We start from the raw sequence: 20,734 nt of genomic DNA on the forward strand, positions 1-20,734 counted from the left end.
TATATACATTCTTGTTCTATTAGTATTTTAGCTGCAGAAAAAGCTGCATCTTCTTAATGACTTTTTAAATACTTCAGCGCACTATTATGTTGTTCAAACAAATATGAGTTTTAATGTATCTTTAGCGAAGCTACTCTATAACTTTAAAAAGCCTGCCTGTCCGTCTGAAACTAAATTTAATACATTGTTTTGCAAGATAGAACACTATTTTTTTAATGAAGATTCCAGTAGCGAGAAAAAGTGTCTCAAAATACAGCCATGTGACGTCATAAAAATGAGTAAGTATCTACCTTTTTTTAGGGGTTTTCTTGAGAAAGCCCAAAGTGTGTTATGTGACGTACAAAAATACGTCTATAAAGGAGGGATGCGACGAGTGGAAAAGAACACCCCTTAAAAAAGGGATGGAATTTTATGACGTCACATAACACACATTTGGGCTTTCTCGTTTTCTCTCCCACTTCTCTTCTTATTTCCCTCGTTTTTATGTCTTAACTTGGCTTATTTTTGAGACACTTTGTCCCGCTACAGATTTCGAAGATGATAAAAATGACGTCATAATCTGTGGAGGGACTTTTATCATCTTCCAGATTCCATAACGTTTAAACATTTACTTTGTTTGTCCGTCTGTCAATTTCGTTAAGGTGGAAAGATACTTAAATTTCCAAGCTGCCATTAGAGATAGATAAATATCTAGAGCCAGGGGCGTCCAAGCTTTTTATTTTGGGGGGGTTAAAAAATTTTTAGGGGGGGGGGGGGTAATTCGTGTTTGGGGGGGGTAAAATGGCGCGCGAAGCGCGCCGCAATTTTTTATTAACCCCCCCCAAAATTTTTACCCCGGGGGTAAAATTTGCTTGGGGGGGGGGGCAATTACCCCCCCTGAAATCTGTTGGCAGGGATAAATTTAGTTTACCCCCCCCCAAAATTTACCCCCGGGGTAAAATTTTTGGGGGGGGTAATTTAATTTTTATTAAATATATAGTATTAAAAATGCGCGCGAAGCGCGCAAAAAATTTTTTTACTAGAGAATTTTTATTTACCCCCCCAAAATTGTTTGGGGGGGGTAAATACCCCCTCCTAAATGGTTGGGGGTGCCTACGGCACCCCCAGGGTAGGGGTAAATTTTGAATGGGGGGGGGGGTAAAATGAAAAAAATTTTGGGGGTGCCTACGGCACCTCCAAAATCGTTTGGGGGGGGGGGGGGGTAATCGACCCATTACCCCCCCCCCTTGGACTCCTATGTCTAGAGCTTCTTTTAAAGAATCCCGGTTCTCAATGTTTCAATTAAACGTTCCAACGTCTGTTTGTCTTATAATACAAAGGCATTCTAATTCTTAAATTCACTGTATTAAACATTACTGTTATAGATTCATAGTTGGCTGGATAGATATTTTTGACAAATCTATTTTTGTGAATAACACCTTATCCAGTGGGCTATTTATTTGATTAGTCCCCAACGTCCTAAAATAACTTTTTCTTATTTGTTGGTTCATTAGATAGAGTGTTCAAACGTTTCAACCTTTAATTTTGATCTACAGAAATGGTAAAGTTGTGTATCATCATTGGGGATGTAAATAAATTTATCGGCCATTGTCTTATCCCTTTAGATCACTGCCTTCTCTCCCAAATTTATGTAAAGTTGTTATTCTAAATTAGAATTGAAATGTAATTCACACCTCCACACATATTTAGATATACACCATTAACTTTTATTATAGTGTTAATTGGATAATATCAAAATAGATTTTCGTGCTGATTTTAGAATTAAATACACAAACAACAACATAGTTATTTCTCGCATCGTATTATAAACAGCGGATATAAAATGTATAATTATAAGAATAAAACCAGTTTTTTTGCCCCGAGATGCCGAAGGCACGGGCTAAATAAACTGGTTTTGGTTATAGACGTATGATTGTAATTTTCAGTATGGCTTAGAGCGGTTATAATCTACCGGATATATTAATTAACAAATACTAATTCATCTCTTTTTTAGGGAGGTGGTGGGTTTACAGTGCCCCCCAAAGGACATACACTCACCTAAACAAATTTAACTACGGTACAACAAAATATTTAAAAAATCCACTTGATTAAGGATTCTGTGACATTTTATGTCTGAAAAAAATTATAAATCATTTTAGTCAAAATGTCTAATGTCCAAATAAATCCATTTTATGTATTTATTTCACGTTCTCTATAACTATTAATGTGGTGCATCGTAATCTGACATAGCAGCAGTAGGTACATAAATACACGTCTTTAGTTATGACGCGGTTTGGATTGAGTTTCGAACTCATTATCCTCAAAACACAATCTAATGACGATGTTGTCATACTTAAAATTTGCAATTATGTCAAGTACTTGCGCCATACTTGATAACAGATTCTTTTTAAAAAACTTTTTTGAAAATGACGCGCGCTTAAAAATGTGCAAAAAGATGCAACTTTTAAATGAATGAAGGGATGTTGACAGCCCTAACGGCTCCCTTTCCCACGCCCATGGTTTAAAAATAAACATGTTTTACTGTAGGGCATTATCTATATAACAGATGTATATCCGTCTGAGCGTCACACTACTTCTAGATTTTTGCACAATGTAAAAATCTAAGAAAAAAGGTGTTTCACACAAAGCACCCTGGTGAGTACTGATAACCCCACCTCCACGTATTTATAAAATAAATTCAAAATAAGGAGAGGGATAGTGTTTTCTTTTGCCCAAACCCAGCGGTGCTACCCTAACATAAAGATGTAGGGTCCTTTTTTAAAAAGCCTTTATCTTTTTTACATATTTAATAAGTTATGACATTTTCAGAATATGCTAATAAATTTTGCACTATAGTTTTGATTTATTTTTGCTGCAAAGTTGTTTTTTTTCTGAATTTATTTATAAACTACTAAAAAATGCAAATCGCAAATTTTAAATCAACATAATGAACACTTTCTAAAATAACCACAAAACTATTTATTTTAGAATCACAAGACACTTTTTTCTGTCACATTTCGAACATTTTAGCACAAAAACAAAATTTGCACCGAAAAAAATGTGTGATATTTTTTTGGCAACGACTATCTTTATTCAACTAACGTGCGTTTGGGCGAGAGAGAACGAGCGATTAGGAAGAGAAAAAAATGGGGGAGGAGATTGAGAGGGAGAGAAAGAGAGAGACAGAGAGATGGAGAGAGAGACAGAGAGACAGAGAGAGAGAGAGAGAGAGAGAGAGAGAGAGAGAGAGAGAGAGAGAGAGAGAGAGAGAGAGAGAGAGAGAGAGGGAGAATAGCATGAATACATATGTTAGCTGATTAATTCTGAATTTAAAGAAAAACTTTTATAATAATGTATCTCTATACTGACTATTTTAAACCTTTTTGTAGTACAGTTTACTGTTCACTTTTCATCAAGTATTTGGGTATAGTCCTTTTCGTGGCAACGCACCTTATAGGGCGATTCTACGTATTTTTCACAATATGTTTTCTCCTATTTCTAGCGCCTGCGCGGGGCTCTAACCCTGCGGGTCCAATTGCCTAACCCTCTGGGCCAATCACCTAACCCAATATAACTTAACCTAACCTAAAATAACATATAAAAAGCCATTTTAAAAATACGACTAATCGCCCCTTAAGGGGCGTTGCCACGAAAAGGACTATTCCAAGGTATTTTAGTTTTGTTGTAGCTACGTTGCTTATCCAAATACTTGGCCTTGCTTAATTTTTTCATATTTCAAAATAATTTAATTATCTACCTTATATACTAAATCCTATTTCTCTAACATTTTAAGAGAATGAGAGAGAAAGAAAGCAAGAATATGATATACTTTACAACATTCCTTAAGACTTCTAATTTTATGAAATCACAATATGAATGTGTTCTGACAGTAACATTGGGAGAGGGATGTATGCCTTGACTAATACACAGGCACAATTCATATAAACTTAGGGCTTCCAGACAAAGGACGTGTCATTAAAACATTGGTTGTTTGTAATGCTATTCTTATAGCATGCATCAATCGACCCACAACCCAGCTGACTAATGACTCTTTGATGGGGGATATTTGTCTTTGTGTCCTTACATTACAAGAATGCACCTGTTCATTAAAAAAGGCATTCCACCTACTTCTTTTCTAAAAACTAGTAACTGTAATTTTTAATAAATTGTGTCTTTAGGAATGTTGAAGTATAAGTTTTGTACTAAATACAATATTCATGCACGTATTCCTATAAAAACAGCAGAACAAATTTGTAAACAAGGATAATTTTGTAAAGGATGTGCAAAAAAATGCGGACATTTTTAAAATTGAAATTGCGCGGCTTGTGTTAATAGTAGAAAATTCTTATGCATACCGTTAGAACCGTTATGAACTCTAGTTTTTGAAAATATAAGAACGAATCCTGTGCTACGTAAAGTTAGGGAGCTACGTGCTGAAATGTTCCTATTGCCTTAAAACTTAACTTGCGAGTAAATTATCAAATATCAAATTTTATAGTAGCGGAGCTCTTTATAATTAAAGTGTATAAGATGAAAAGAATGAGAGAGAAAGATAGTTGTATTTAGTTGTTACCGAAAGTGTGACTAGAAAAAAAAACAGAATTAACCAGATAAAGATTAACTTTAAAATTTAAGTAAAACTTTTTTCAAAAATACCTTATCGCTGCATTAATCCTCATGTAAAAGTCTTATATAGCTAAGCAAACTGTACGTTTTAGATTAACATATAAAAATTATATATGAAGAAATCATATTGCATCTGATAAAAGCTTTACTGCTTTAAATATTTTTGCTATTTTTCTTATTTTATTGCTAAACTATGGGATAACTCTCATGCTTTTTGAATGCCCGGACTATTTTCTTACTTTTCTCTTATTTTTACTATTCCCATTTAGTTCTTAAGCTCCCCTTCCTCCTTTCTCCTAAGATTTGTTCTTTCAAACAGCTGGACTTTTTTTGTTATCCTGTTCAGGGGGAGGGAAACATATAATCAAGATGTTAAACAAGGATGACAACATCCATAAACGCGAAGCTCTGAAATGGTATGACAAACGGACAAATAACACTTGTATAATGTCAGAACTGATTAATCAAAGTGTAAATGCAAAATTGTAAGTAAATTTGTTGAAAAACTGCTTGATACAGGATAATATTAATGGACATACTTACATTTTAGGACTTGATTATAGAGTTGCTTCGCTTATAATATTGTACTTTCTTGTACCAGGAATAAGTATACCAAAAATGAGACCAATCGGATAATTAGGTCACAAACAAATTTGTTGTTAAAAATGTAAAAAAATCAACATGTTTAAAATGGACGTACGGACATTCTGGTAATGATTATAGAGTTGCTACACTTTTTAACTCGTACCTAACTTCTACAGGAATCACCATGCAAAGTTTGATATCGCTAGGACAATTCTAACATGCCTAAATTAACGAAAAATGCTATCCGTTACGAACGGACGTACGGGCAGACGGAACGACCCTAATTATAGAAAAGCTTCGCTTTTAAAAAGAGTAATTTTATCTATTAGTATCAAAGCATAATATTTTATCAAACAATACAAATGTGATGTTTAAAACATGTTTATTGTTTAAGCTTTAAAACCATATAACAGCGCAAGTATGATAATTTTAGTACGTGGTATAAAAATAAACTATTAGAATATTACAAAATTTTCATTTTACCCCCCAAAAATTTTTGTTGCTGTTTTATTTTAAATATATCTGTACAGGCTTCTCTGTTTCTCTATAAGGAAGTTAACGTCCAGGGAGTAAGGGATGGCATAAGATAATGTTTACAGTAAATAGTTTACATGATCAAATCTATATATGTATCAGCTGGAATAAAACCACTATTCTCGAACAAAATCAAAGCCATAGGGAAGAATTCTGTTTCGAACCGTATTATAGACAATTTTCTAAGAATAATAAAATCAAATCATAAACTTTATACCATTTTTAATGAATTGATCATATATTTTTTTTATTTTTCTATCCGCGGAAAGTTGAATCTAATACGATGAGAAAGTAGTTATTTCTCGCATCGTATTATAAACGGCTTTCCGCGGTTATAGAATGTACAATTATGAGATTAAAACCAGTTTTTTTTTAAATCCGAGGTTTTTATATTCGTAGAAAGCTGGATATAATACGATGCTAGGAACCCAGTAAAAGTGTCGGACTGATTATGACGTAAAATAATAATTAGCCAATGAGAGGCCACTATAAATTTTACCATTGGTCAACAATGGCCTCTCATTGGCTAATTTTTTTTACGTCATAATCAGTCCGACACTATTACTGGTTTCGATGCTAGACATAGTTTTTTCGTATGGACGAGAACCGGTTCCTATCCAGTATCCACAGGATTCGAATGAATACGAGAAAGAACTATTATTACTGCATAAAAAATAACAATTTGTGTATGTTTGAATTTAAAAAGCATTTGACAGAAGATAATAAAATATATCAATTTTTTATACTTCTGGTAGATGGACTACTCTATAATTAAGGTTTGTCTCTCAATGCGTCTGTTTTTTAAGCATGTAACTGGATTGTAAATTTGCTGTTTATAAATGGAATAAACATTAATTTTTGCAGGCATTATACCCTAATATACATTTTCTATAATTTTTAAAAGCGAAACTTTTCTTTGATAGGGTCGGTCAGTCCGTCCTTCCGTCAGCCCGTCCGTCCGTCCGAAACGGATAGCTTTTTCGTTAAATTAGGCATGTTAGAATTGTCCTATCGACTTCAAATTTTGCATGGTGATCCCTGTAGTAGTAAGGTACAATTTAGAAAGCGTAGCAACTCTACAATCGTTACCAGAATGTCCGTATGTCTATTTTAAACAACTTTTTATGCGATAAAATCATCCGATTGACCTGATTTTTAGATTATTGATTTTACAATAAGGTACAATATTATAAGCGAAGCATCTCTATAATCAAGTCCTACAAATGTCAGTATGTCCTTAAACAGAATACTGTACTTTAGAAATTTTGCAACAAATTTACGTATAAATTTGTTAAAACTTATATAGCCTTTTTTGTATATTCAGTTCTGACACTCTACTAGGTTTAATGTTCGTCTGTCCTACCGTTTTAGAGCATCGCCTTTATGGATGTTATCATCCTTGTTTCTATATATTTTCTTTTTATTAGTTATAATTATGAAACAAACAAAAAAAACACAGATAGAATGACAGACAGACTAACTAACAGATATTTTTCACACACTTTCTCAGTAGTCACCTTTCTCATTATAGCAAGACTGTATATGTACTTTGTATATGTATGTGTATGTGTGTGTGTTTGAGTGTGTGTGCGTGTTGCGTTTGTGTGTTTATACCTGTGTGTGAGTGTGTGTTTGTATTGTATATACCCCACCCAACATTTTTAACTCGTCTGAACTTTCGCGTTGTTATTATTTTCAATTTTGTGTCATTATTGGGTTATTACTTTGCCTATGAATATTGGTAATAAAGTCGACAAAAAATGATTTTTTCACAAGTCAACCTGAGATTTTCTTAACTGGGCTTTTGGATGCCTGTTTTTTGAGATAATGCATTCCCTTTAAAATTTGAATTTTTACACTTCCACGAGAAAACAAAATTTTAGGTTTCAGGTCATAATATTAAAAATTTTAGCTTAGAGCCTTTTTGACTTTTTTTTACTTAAAACAATGTTTCCTGCATACCTTGTAATTTAAGCTTAAAATTGAAAATAATCTATGATCAAAAATAAGGTAGATCTACAATTTAGATATTTTCACATAATGAAGTAGTCCATAATTATTAGCAAAGCATTTGAAATAAACAATATTAGGAATCTATAATACAAAAGTAGAATGATGTCTGTCTGTCTGTCTGTCCGTCCCTTAGGATCTGGGTAACCCCTGAACCGATCGGATTCTACTCTTCACAGAATATACCTACTGGTCCTGTGGTGGTTTTAGGCTAAAACAAAATCCCCCATTTTTTTTCCTTGGTCCTTTTTTATCACCTGTTGGGGCAAAGCCCATAGAGGCTAGGGGCGAATCCGCTAGTTAAAATATAAAGCACTTAAACTCAAAGTAAGCACTGATAATTATACCCTTCTTTAAAATAAATTTTAAAAAGGGGGGTTAGAAAGGGGGTTAGAAAGTTTTACATTAGTTTGTTTATTATTTTAGGTCAGATTAGGTTTTATTTGGTACTGGGTATTTCCAAAGGGTTAGGACCCGCATGTATAGGCCCCGCAGTGTAAAGGCCACATAAACACATTTCCCTATATTTCATTTTAATCGTTAATCAAAGTCAGTATGAAATCAACTGTCATTGTTTAATTACTGATCTATCATATTTTTAATAAATGTTTTCAAGAAAGAAAAAAACATGCTTGTGACATGCAGGTATATTCTACTTATCTAGGCATGCGAGAGTATTTAATTTAAAACATGAATCATCTATCATTGGTTGATTCTTTCATCAATTGGATTGAAATAATCTGTGTTTATTAGGTTAGTTAATCAAAAACCATTCCGGAGTTAACTTTATTGCTTTTCATAAAAAAAGCCTTGAATTTATAAAGTCCAAGTTGTTCCATTTTTATCTTGAGTAGTAACTTGCAATTTTCAGATAGGAGTGACTTTAGTTTTAAGCAAAACATATAAGATTACATATGTAGTTTAAAGTTTATATAATGTAGTAAGGGAATTTTGTCGGATGCTTAAAATCTCTACAACAACCTCTGAACTGATAAAGTTATCTTTTTTTGTGTAAGCTTTACATAGGTACTATTAGGGTTTAAGTCCATTTTTTTCAGATAAGTTAAATTTTTTTTTAGCCCATCTCTGCCTATTGGAATACAGAGCCCCTAGATGTTCAGTTCTCATAACAAAGAAAATAATGAGTGAGAATATGCAAAAACTTAAAGATATCACAGACAAAATTAATTATAGATTAGCTTTGCTACTAAAAAAACAATGTTTTTTTTTAGGGTAAAATGTATTCCCCTCCCTGAACAATAGTACTTTACCTTGAATTTTAAGAAGATTTAAATTTGGATAAAGTTACTTAAATTTTGCCCAGACAGAAAGTATTTTGATAACCCATTTATTACGTAAGCGGAGTGTAATCACACTCCCCCTCAACTTCTTTACCTCCTAAATGAAGATTTTGAATTTTTTAAAAAGTCTTTGCACTTAAATTTTTCATATTTTCAAATCCGTTGTACTTGTAGCAAAACTACTAGCAAATGTATAACTTATTAAGGATGACAACATCCATAAAAGCGAAGCACTGAAACGGTAGGACAAACGGACATTAACATTTGTATAGTGTCAAAACTGAATAATCAGAATATAAATGTATAAGAGTCGAACCAAAATTGGAAGTGAAGTTGTTGAAAAACTGCTTGATACAGGATAATGTTTATGGACATACTTACATTTTTAGGACTTGATTAAAGAGTTGCTTTGCTTATAACATTATACTTTGTTGTCCCAGGAATTAATATACTACATGAAAATTTGTTGTTAAAAAAGTAAAAAAATCGACATGTTTAAAATGGACGTACGGACATTCTGGTAATGATTATAGAGTTGCTACGCTTTCTAAATCATACCTTACTACTAAAGGAATCACCATGCAAAGATTGAAATCGATTGGACAATTATAACATGCCTAAATTAACGAAAAAAGCTATCTGTTACGGACGGACAGACGTACGGACAGACCAATCCTAATTGTAGAAAAGCTTCGCTTTTAATTAAGGATGACAAAATTCATAAGTAGCGAAGCACTAAAATACAAGGATGGTAACGGACAAAGTGGGTTATGGAGTAAATGTTCAGTAACTTCAAAGAAAATTCTTAGATAATCATAAATCCTTTCAGATATGTCAAACATTTTTAAATCTATATATTTTAGAGCATGACTGTTAAACCAACGGACCAAGTAAATTGCATACTGGATGGTCATTGGTAAAGGGAATCTTCGAACAAAAAAATTCAGCTGTTTTAATAGCATCGAAGGAAATCATTTTTCTCCCAAAGCGTTACGGACTAACAGACAGACAGACATAGATATTAATGTATTTCTGTGTTTTATTTTATTTATATTAAATAGCATGTTGTTGCTGCACGGCTTGTATTGGTTTTAAGCTATTTTTTCTTGTATTTGGAAACCTCTTTCTAGAAAATCCACCCCACTTAAAAATGAAAGTAAAGAAATTTATGCTGTGCAATGTGCATGAGCTAGTGGAGAAGTCAGTAGCTAACTATTATTGAAGGAGTGGTGGGCTTGTTGTTTGCTTTTAAAAAAGGGTAATTTTCCTGGTATCTAAAATATTTACTACAGACAAATAACTCTTTATACTATTGTAAAGATTTATCTAAATTTTTAGATTACAAGGGCAAGGTAACACAAGTAGTTAGATGTATGTTTGTATTAAAACAAAGATGACAACATCCATAAAAGCGAAGCACTGAAACGGTAGGACAAACGGACATTAACATTTGTATAGTGTCAAAACTGAATAATCAGAATATAAATGTATAAGATTCGAAGCAAAATTGTAAGTAAATTTGTTAAAAAAACTGCTTGTACAGAATAATGTTTATGGACATACTTACATTTATAGGACTTAAATATAGAGTTGCTTCGTTTATAATATTGTACTTTGTTGTCCCAGGAATCAGTATACCAAAAATCATAAAAATTTGTTGTTAAAAAAGTAGAAAATCAACATGTTTAAAATGGACGTACGGACATTCTTGTAATGATTATAGAATTGCTACGCTTTCTAAATCGTACCTAACTACTACAGGAATCATCATGCAAAGTTTGAAATCGATAGGACAATTCTAACATGCCTAAATTAACGAATAAAAGCAATCTATCTCGGACGGACGTACGGACGGACGGACCAACCCTAATTATAGAAAAGCTTCGCTTTTAATAAAAAGCCAATAAAAAGCAGGTTTTGTTCCAGAGTAGACGGACGTAAACTAGTTGTAGAGTAAATTTACTTCTGCTTCTTTGCCAAGAGATCTGAAGGCATTTGATGATAAATTAATTGGCACCCAAAATTATTGAAACCAATCAAATAATAAGTTTGGATACTGCTAGTTTGTACAAATCAATCAATTTTGTTTAAAGTCCCCAATGTTTTTCAGCCAACAGTTTATGAAATTTAGGAAATTAATATAATTTAGTGGGTTCACTTTCCACTCACTTTCTAAAATTGTAAAGTGAAAAATAAAATATTTGCTATGGAGTATTTTTTTCTAGTATAAGCAGGGATCTATAAGTGATAAAACAATGGCCGACAATTGATGCACATCCCCATTCATAAAACACAAAATCAACTTCCCTTTGAAAACAATTTATGACTGATTCAACTGTACAAATCAATGACAATTCAATTAAAGTCCCAAAAGTTTAGTTTTTATTCAAAATACAAAACACGGACGCACAACAAACCTAAATGAAACATCCCCAAAAATTTGTAAAATTCACCCCAAGAATGTTAGAAGTCTAGTTAAATTTTGTATTTTCTGGCTATGCTCTAGTTAGAAACAGTAATAATTGTTTCCCATAGTAGCGCAGAAAGATTATAAATCACTATTACTATTATAATCAGAAATTCGTAAAAGGACCAAGGAAATCTTCAGCAAAAAAAAGGACTTAGGAAATATTCAACAAAAGAAAAAAAAATAATGAGGGTGGGATTTTTTGATTTTGGGGGGGTTGGGGGTGTCACACCCCCAAAGAAAATAGCCTAAAACCACCATAGGACCAGTAGGTATATTCCCTGAAGAGAAGAATCCGATCGGTTCAGTGGTTACCGAGATCTTAAGCTTCAGACGTACGGACGGAAAGACGGACAGACATCATTCTACTTTGTATCATAGATAATTGTGGCATTATTAATAGATATTAATCTATGAGCCCATCCATCAGGGAGGAAGGAGACATTGGGAGTGTTTATTACACCAGTATTTATTTGTTTGATTAACAACTTTGGGGACTCTCATTGAACTTTTATTGGTTGGTTCTTTAAGTTTAGTGTCCAAATATTTCAACCCCTTATTGTAATATACAGAAAGAATAATTTTGTGTATCATCATTGAAGATGTATTGGCAATTGCCTTATCCCTTTAGATCCCTGAGTATTAACCATCTGGGCCTAGCGACATTGTTTTGAATTTGCCGCTTAAATGATCAAATCACGTGTCTCCTTGTATCCAGAGAGAGATAAGAGGGAACATTGGGCTGTTTATTACACTAGTCCTTAAAGTTTTATTATAAAATTTTCTTATTCTTTGGCTAAACAATTTTGAACTTTAGTGAAGTTTGATTGGTTGGTTCATTAAGTTTAGTGTCAAAATGTTTCAACCCCAATAGTAATATAAAAAAGGAATAATTTTGTGTATCATCATTGGATCAATTTATCGGCATTGCCTTATCCCTGAATATCAACCATCTGGGCCTAGAGACATAGTTTTGAATTTGCCGCTAAAATGATAAATTTATGGGAAATTGTCTTATCCCTTTAGATCCCTGCCTTGTACTACTAATACTAGCATATGATTGGTTGATAATAATAATTGGTTGAAAATTTTGAATACTTCAAGTTTTAAACCAACCATTCAAAATTAAATACAAGTACCCAACGATTTTGTTGTGTAGGAGTTTATGTCATAAAGGTTAAAAAAACTAATGAAAAAAACATTTTTAAGTAACTTTTAGACGCATTACGACGAATATACATTAGTTATTGAGCAACAGCGCATCTTACAACGTTCACTGTAATTTTAATGAAAAATTTTAAATATTTACCGCTAACAATTCTTATTTCCTAGTATATGTTTAACTTCAAAGAGGAGAGGACAATTATTCTACAACCTTTTCTCCCCCTCAATATTTACCGGCTAATTTTGAAATAAAATTGAAAATAAGTAGGAGAGGTAATTTTCGTTTGTTTATTTATCAATTTGCACCTTAAGTAAATGCCCCCCTCCCCCCTATTTTCTATATATAATATCTATTTAAGGGGGCGAGGTCAATGTTGGACAAGCAATCTCTGAGAAACTACCAAATTAGATCATCAAATTAATCAACATGTCATAAACTGAAGTAGACTTAAGTGTAGGGTAGCTTTGCTACTAAAAATGCATTATTCGCCAGTTGTGATTATAATACATGGTGTCCTATCAATTCAGCCCAATACAAATCTGTCAAAATAAGATTAACCACACATTAGCTAAAAGGAGCATATCTATCCTTTTCTGTCCAAACACCCGGGGTAATAGGGTAATTATCATCCAACAGACAAACAATTCTTTTATTGGACGACCTTTGCTTTTAAATCCAACTTAAGTTTTACCTGTTTTTCAGCCAAGGCATTCTCCCTACTTTAACTATTGATTTCATGCATCTGACATAGCATCAGTAGGAACCAATGATTTGACCCGGGGATGAGCAGAGATTTGAGCTCATCACCTCCTCCGACGAAGAGCGGATGCGCTAATTGTTAAAACCATGGTCGAGAGATTATCAAATGCGCAAATGATTACATAAAACAAAGATATAAACAATATATGCAATATCGCTTGGTTTAAAATAAATTCTTATATTCTCTCTAAATAATTTTGTGCTTTTGGTGGGAATGATGTCACACTAGTATATGTACATATTTATAGTCAGTGGTTTAAGTCAGAAAGAGATTTAGCAAGAAATAAAGGGATAGGACAATCAACTATAAATTATTTTCCCCCGATAGTTTAAAATTTAAAAAAAAGCCTTCTTTGGTTCGTTAGAAATATTTGCAAGTGAGGGTGAGGTGAATTTTATATTGTTTTTAAAAACTCAACCTTAAATCTTGAACAATTGAAGGAATAAAATAGTATGTGAAGTGTAGAAGAAAGAAGCATTTACTTTTTTTATATTTAATAGATTTTCAAAAAGTTTTAACAGCTGATTTATGTTTAATAGTAAAGATTCAAAATAGAAAAATGATAAAGATAATTTTCTTTCCATCCCTGGTGTAAACCTCTAGGCTTCTGTTTTTATTATGTAGTAAAGCAGTTGTATTCAAAGGATTAACAATTAACTATTATATACTAAGTTATTTTCATTATTAGTTATTAAGAAATGTTTTTTATTTCTAACTTTTGCTATAGTAAAGTAATTAAGAGAAGTACATATAATATTCTACTGTATTGAACCCTAAATAAAAGATTTAGTTTTTAGTTGACAATAGTATAGCTAGTATTAGTATTCATTATCAACAGAATGTTTAGTCCTTTGACACTGTACATAATAATTATTTGAATTTTCTGTCCTTAATTTTTTTGTATATGAATATCTAATACCTGTATTATAATACTGTTATTATTATTTTGTTTATTGTGTGTCATAAAATAAATATATTCAAACCATTTTGGTCAAAATTACAGATTAAATATATTTTAAGTTTTTATAATAAATAGTTTTTACTTTTTGGATGTTTATTTAAAACGTTTTAAATCAAATATTTTCTTTTAATGCAAATGATTATAGATTAAAACGTTCATAAACATTCTATTGAAAATAGAAGTTTTTTGTATTCACAAAACCACTGGATCTATTTGTATACATTTTCATTGTATTAGTTTTAGTGAGGTTTTGTGTATGTAAAAGAGGTTAGAACAATATTTTCCTCAACCCCCCCCCCCCCTCATTAAAAACATTATTTAATACCTATATTTGCGACAACTTTTATTTAATGAAATCTTCCAATTTTTAACATGTACAAAACGGGCTGATGTATTGCATCAAGATCCATGACAGATCTATATAGGAAGTAAACGTCTATAAATGAGCTCGAATCTCCCAGACATTTATCGCTCAAAACTCATAGTGTTTCAATTATCACTATTAAATTCTCATTGACCAGAACGATAATACCCATTATTCTACTTTTTGCATCATAAATGTATTTTTTATATTCATGTTGCTATTTAAATAACATTGATGTATTTGATTTGTATTCATAAAACAGAAAAACTTAAGTTTATAATATAGTAAACGTAAGAAAACATAGTTTTATAATAAATTGATTCGTGCGACACTCCCCGTAATGCGGTCAGATATTAAACTAATCATTTTAACCCTTTCAGGACAAAAATTTGAAATGAAAAATATTAGGATTTTAATCTTTAAAAAATTATATAAAAATGAAGCAAAACGTTAAATCGTGTATTGTTACATTGTTATATAAAACATATTACTGAATAAATCAGTTCACAGATATTCTAATACGTTAAAGTTGTAGAAATCTTTACGTGTAACAGAGAGAGAGAGAGAGAGAACGGGGAGAGGGAGAGAGAGAAAGAAGGAGAGAGAGAGGGGGGAGAGAAAGAGAACGGGGGGAGAGAGAGACACAGAGAGAGAGAAAGAGAGAGAACGGGGAGAGGGAGAGAAAATATTTAGATTTTACCAAACAGACAAGATATTTTATTTTACATACTAACGTCATGGTGATAGGGCAACTATGTAAAGCAATGGTAAAAAATTATGATTTTTACTTTGACTTCATTGCAGGACATAACAATTTCAAGAATTTTATTGTAGAGTTTGAATTCAATAGGACAATTATAATATGCCTAAATTAACAATCAGAACTATCTGTTAGAGACGTACGGATGGACAGACAAACCCCCACTGTAAAAAATTTTTGCTCTTAACAAGAAATAGATCATTAATAACATTATACAACCCTTTTACCCAATTTCCTTCCCTCTTACTGGATGAATGAACTGAACAATAGTTGAGGCCCATACTGGCAAGCTATGTAGGGAATATTTACACAACTTTTCAGCCATTGAATAGCAAATGAGAAAATCACATTTTCCTCTAATCATAGCCAACAGACGAACGGAAGGACATTTTGAATTATAGATAATCTTCGCTACTAAATGAAAATGAATTTTGCAAATGTGTCATTATAATCTTAATTGAAAATTTAAGCCATCTAATTTTGATAGCATATGAAAAAACAAATATTTTAGCTATTAAAATATTATGTCTCGATCCAAGAGACTAATGGACCATGTGAATTATAGAGTAAGAAGGATAGTTTCAATTCCAAAATTTCGTTTGCTCAGGGAAGGAGGGAACATTTGACTGTAAATAACACTGTAAACCAAAATTTAGTAACCACTTTGACTAAAAAACTTGATCTGTGTTTCGTCACTTCTAACAAGAAGTGTCCAAACTTTCAATCAACAGAAGGCTTACCTTTATTTATCATCATGGGGGATGTAAAATAAATATAGTAAATTATCTCCATCCATGAGTTTAAAAATCATCAACAAGGATGATAATATCCACATGTAGCAACGTTCCTAATTGTAAAAGTAAAAACACAAAAGCAAAAAGAAGGAAAAGGAGCATAACCGACAGAATGACGAACAATGATCAGTGCAGTGGTCATACAAATCTTCACACAAAATATTAGCAGTCTTTGATATCAGAAAATAAAGTTGTGTTTATGCAGTACTGATTGATCGACGGTTAGGCGGGCAGAAGTGCATTGGTCTCAAAAAAATTCAATCTTCTATGTTAAATAGCAGAAGGGAAAATAAACATTTCCCCCACATTAATTTTATTAATTCCAAAGCACTATAGACAGAATAACGAAGAAGGTGAGGAATAAAACTTTTAACAGATAAATAAGGATGACAACATCCATAACTATAGAAGCTCTTGAATTAAAAAAATAAAAGGCAAAGCAAATGAAAGCAAAACTGGTGCACAACAGACAGACATAGTAAGTAATGATGCTTAGTGGTATTTGAATATTTACACAACATTTAAAAGTTTATCTTTGATAAAAGCTGAAGAAAAAAATATTTTAGAGCATTAACGATAGATCGACGGACAATTTTATTCATAGAGTAGAGGTGCATAGGTCAGCAAACATAAAAAAGCCTTCTGTCTTATCCCTGAAAGATCAGGCCCTAAACGAATTCTTAATTGACCGGATTTTATACTATAATAATTGCATCAGCCTTCTACATTTTCCCTACAGATATTTAATGTTCTCAATAGCATTACAGACCAGCGAACAACGTGAGCTGTAGGCTAGTATTCAGATGCATTGCAGATCATGACAGACACACCAAGAAAGTTATAGAGTAGAAATCCTATTTGTCAAAAGAATTATCTTTCAAAAAAATAGTGGTCTATCTATGATAGCAGCCTAGTAAATCCAATTTATATTAGGCAAACCTACGGATAAAATAAATGAAATTCTTGATGCTAATTAGAATAAGAAATCTTTACGAACATTTTTGTATAGCATTTACGTTTCCCTCGTTTTTTTTTTACTGACAGACGGACATATATATGACATGGAACAGCTTTATTCCAGTAATAAGAGTCATTTTGACTTTAGCATAGTAATTGATTTAAAAATATTAGCAATGTTTTGATATGGATATTGAATACGTTGATGTTGTGAAAGGGGACTTTTTTGGCGCCTAATAAGGCTTAGATATTAGTCAATACGTTCCTCCATGCTCAGGGGAGGGGATGGGGTATCATTATATTAGCCAGCTGGGTGAAATATTTCATCAGGGTATGCAAGAACTTCACACAATATCCACTTATTCTATATATCAATTATTTTTTTTAAATTTCATGGAATTATTTGCTTTGTTCAGCATCGCATGAAATGAATGTTATCATCCTAGTTTTCAGAAAATAAAAAATGTTAGATGAAGGGGAGGACGAACAACAAGAAATTTCAGAGGTTTATTTTTTTAAAAGTTTTTCTTTTTTTGGAGGGGGGTGGGGTTGTTTTTCGTTTTTTTATTTCTTTAGTTTAGGTTAGGTTATGTACATGTCAGAGCACCATTTTTAAAGGCCCAGAAGGTCTAGGCATAGCAAAAAAAACTTCCCCTGATTTACAATTCATTTCAAAAGTAAAAAAAAAGTTATCAGTGACAAACAGGCGTTTTTATGTGAAACTTGATATTTTATAATAGAGCCTAAAAATGGAATTACCCTACAACTCAAAGTTAACCCAAGCTATAGTTCAAAAACGTTATAGTTCAAAAACATTTACATTAGGCAAGATTGTGTACCGATTGTTTGCGTTTCCACACCTTAGGGCTAGCCATTATTGTCACGAATTAAAAATGGGGGATATGTTTTGTTAGTCTTCTAATAGACACCAAAATATGTTGTCGTTTTCATACATAACTGATCTACTTACTTTATTCATTGATTTATTTGATGAGCTGAAAATGGATTGCCTATTTCTTCTATAATTTCCAAATGTGTACAGCAGATAACCCAATTATTGCAAACGCTATTTTCAGCTACTCCGGTCAAAAGGAAAAGCGATATAATGTATAAAGGATTTATACATTATACATTCAAAATTTAAATTTTTTCAAATTTTGATTTTTTTTGGGAAGTTTGAAGCTTTTTTGGCTTGTAGCAAATATTGAGATAGGACGCGGATGCTAAGTACACTTTCGGAAACTAAAATTCAGTACATCATTTATTTTCATAGTATGTTATGAAATGGAGGTTCTATACGGAGGGTGTTCTACTACCTATTGTTGGGATTATTGGTGTTTTAGGTAATCTTAATTTTATTAGCGACGACCCTTCTCTAAAATCTTTATATGATGATGATTTCTGAAACACAAACTGTTTTACTTCTTGTCAAGCGGAATACAAAAACTTTTTACCTTGTCATCTCACTTGGTTGTTTAGGGGCGTACCAGGGGGTTTCAGAAACTTGTTATGGGGAGTAACCCCCCTCTAAATTTTGCCAGGTTTTTGCAATAACCGCCTAAGCCCCCTTCTCCACGCTTCCAGTTAGAAACGATTTGATCATTTATTTGTTTAGGAAACGTATTTGCTATAATTATTCTACATCTACGAAATTTACAATTTGATACAAACTTCAGAAAGTTTCTTATCAGGTAAGCTTTGCGGTAATTTAGAAGCGAAGCTATTCTAAACCTTGCAAAACTCTTTCACCTGTCAAAGTAATACTTCTTGCAAGCAGAGTCGTTACTGCTATTTTGGCGTATTAGCTTTAGTGATTGTTTGCAGAGAAAGAGAGGGGACAATAGGATATTTATTACACTAGTCCCCAAATTTTTACAATAACGTTTTCTTATTTGTTGGCTAATATGGGCTCTATCCCCTACATATTAAATGGGCGGGGGATAGTTATTCATTAAACTACGTATCCTCATTTTCTATCCTAATCTATAAAAGTAGAACGATGTCTGTTTGTCTGTCCGTCCATCTGTCTGTCTGTCCGTCCGTCCGTCTGTCCCTTAAGATTTCGGTAATCACTGAACCGATCGGATTTTAATCTTCAGGGTATATACCTATTGGTCCTGTCGTGGTTTTATTTTCTTGGGGGGGGGGGGGTGGAACACCCCAACCCCCCCAAAAAAATAAAAATTCCCCGGCAGTTACTTCAAAATAAATAGCAACACCAGAAATACTTAATTTTTTTTTAAAATTACCTCTAAGGGCAAAGCCCCTAGAAGCTAGGTGTGAAGCCGCTAGTTTAAAATAAGGGAGGGAGTTTTCAGTGCTCGATTGGGACTTTGTGGAAAAGCACCTATATTTATTTATATAAATTTTTTTTTATTTTTCCGCTACTTAAAAGACAATTATGAATAATAATGTCTTTTTAGTAGCGAAGCTACCTTATAATTCACAATGTCCGTCCGTCCGTGATTAATGAATTGGGGGAAACGTGATTTTCTCGGCTCCTATAAAAGATAGAAGGCTGAAATTTTTTGACAACATTTCCATCCTTAAGGAGCACAATTAACTATTAAACATCAATGGCGGTCGGACAGCTTTTTAGCAGGTTTTAGGCTATTTTTTTTAATTTTCCAAATTTTCCCCATATCTTTGGTGTTTATGGTCTGATTTTCAAAATTTTTTCAGTTAAAGATATTAAAATTAAATTTCCCGTCATTTAAAGAAAACAACAATTACGGTCAGACTGTCTTTTTGCAGGTTTTTGGCTATTTTTATAGTTTTCACATTTCCCCCCATATCTTTGGAGTTTATGGTCCGATTTTCAAAATTTTTTCAGTTAAAGATATCTAAATTAAATTTCCTGTCGTTTGAAGAAAACAGCAATGACAGTCAGGCTGCCCTTTGGTAGGTTTTTGGCTATTTTTTATATTTTTCACTTTTTTACCCATATCTTTGGTGTTTTTGGTTCAATTTTCAAAAATTTTCAGTTAAAAATATCAAAATTAAATTTCTGGCGTTTAAAGAAAAGAAACAATGGCGGCCAAACTGCCTTTTAGCAGGTTTTTGGCTCTGTTTGACATATTTCCCCATATCTTTGGTATTTTTGGTCCAATTTCAAAACTTTTTTGCATTTACAGTTTCAAAATATTTTTTCCCATTGTTATGTGCATCTAGTATGTAATTTACTGTAACCGTCTTCATCATACAAAATAAAACAAGGTTTCGTGTTTATTTTCATCAATAAATCTATTCTTGATTTTAATAAATACACTTTAAATCTACTGCTATGTATTCGCATCCAAAATTTTTTTGTGCTTCCCTACTTATTGATGTTGTCATCCTTGTTTTCAGTTTGAATGTGTATGATACGTTTTGTATTCTATCCAGTATGATTCTATTTACAGGTAAACTATATTTAAAAAAAAAAGTATTAAAGAAGTAAAATTCTTAATAGGCATTTAAATGTTTTACACG

At 32.4% G+C, this 20,734-nt stretch overlaps 1 protein-coding gene and 1 long non-coding RNA gene across 3 annotated transcripts in view; one reads left to right on the top strand and one right to left on the bottom strand.

Annotated features, from left to right (window-relative positions):
* LOC145303852 (histone-lysine N-methyltransferase SETD7-like) overlaps positions 1 to 2,114 on the bottom strand; it is a 70,990-nt gene extending 68,876 nt beyond the window's left edge. For both annotated transcript variants that reach the window (XM_080145504.1, XM_080145503.1), the window contains exon 1: positions 2,038 to 2,114. The gene's annotated coding sequence lies outside the window, so the exon portion shown is untranslated. The remainder of the gene's footprint in view (positions 1 to 2,037) is intronic.
* A 15,593-nt stretch (positions 2,115 to 17,707) lies between these two features.
* Positions 17,708 to 20,722, top strand: LOC145335291 (uncharacterized). Its single transcript, XR_013885188.1, has 5 exons — positions 17,708 to 17,768; positions 18,537 to 18,606; positions 18,879 to 18,954; positions 20,612 to 20,664; positions 20,715 to 20,722. It is a non-coding gene; the product is annotated as an uncharacterized LOC145335291 (long non-coding RNA).
* The last annotated feature ends 12 nt before the right edge of the window (positions 20,723 to 20,734 follow it).

Source organism: Acartia tonsa, chromosome 13 (assembly GCF_053477335.1).
Source record: "Acartia tonsa isolate MP-2025a chromosome 13, ASM5347733v1, whole genome shotgun sequence".
Taxonomy (NCBI): domain Eukaryota; kingdom Metazoa; phylum Arthropoda; class Copepoda; order Calanoida; family Acartiidae; genus Acartia; species Acartia tonsa.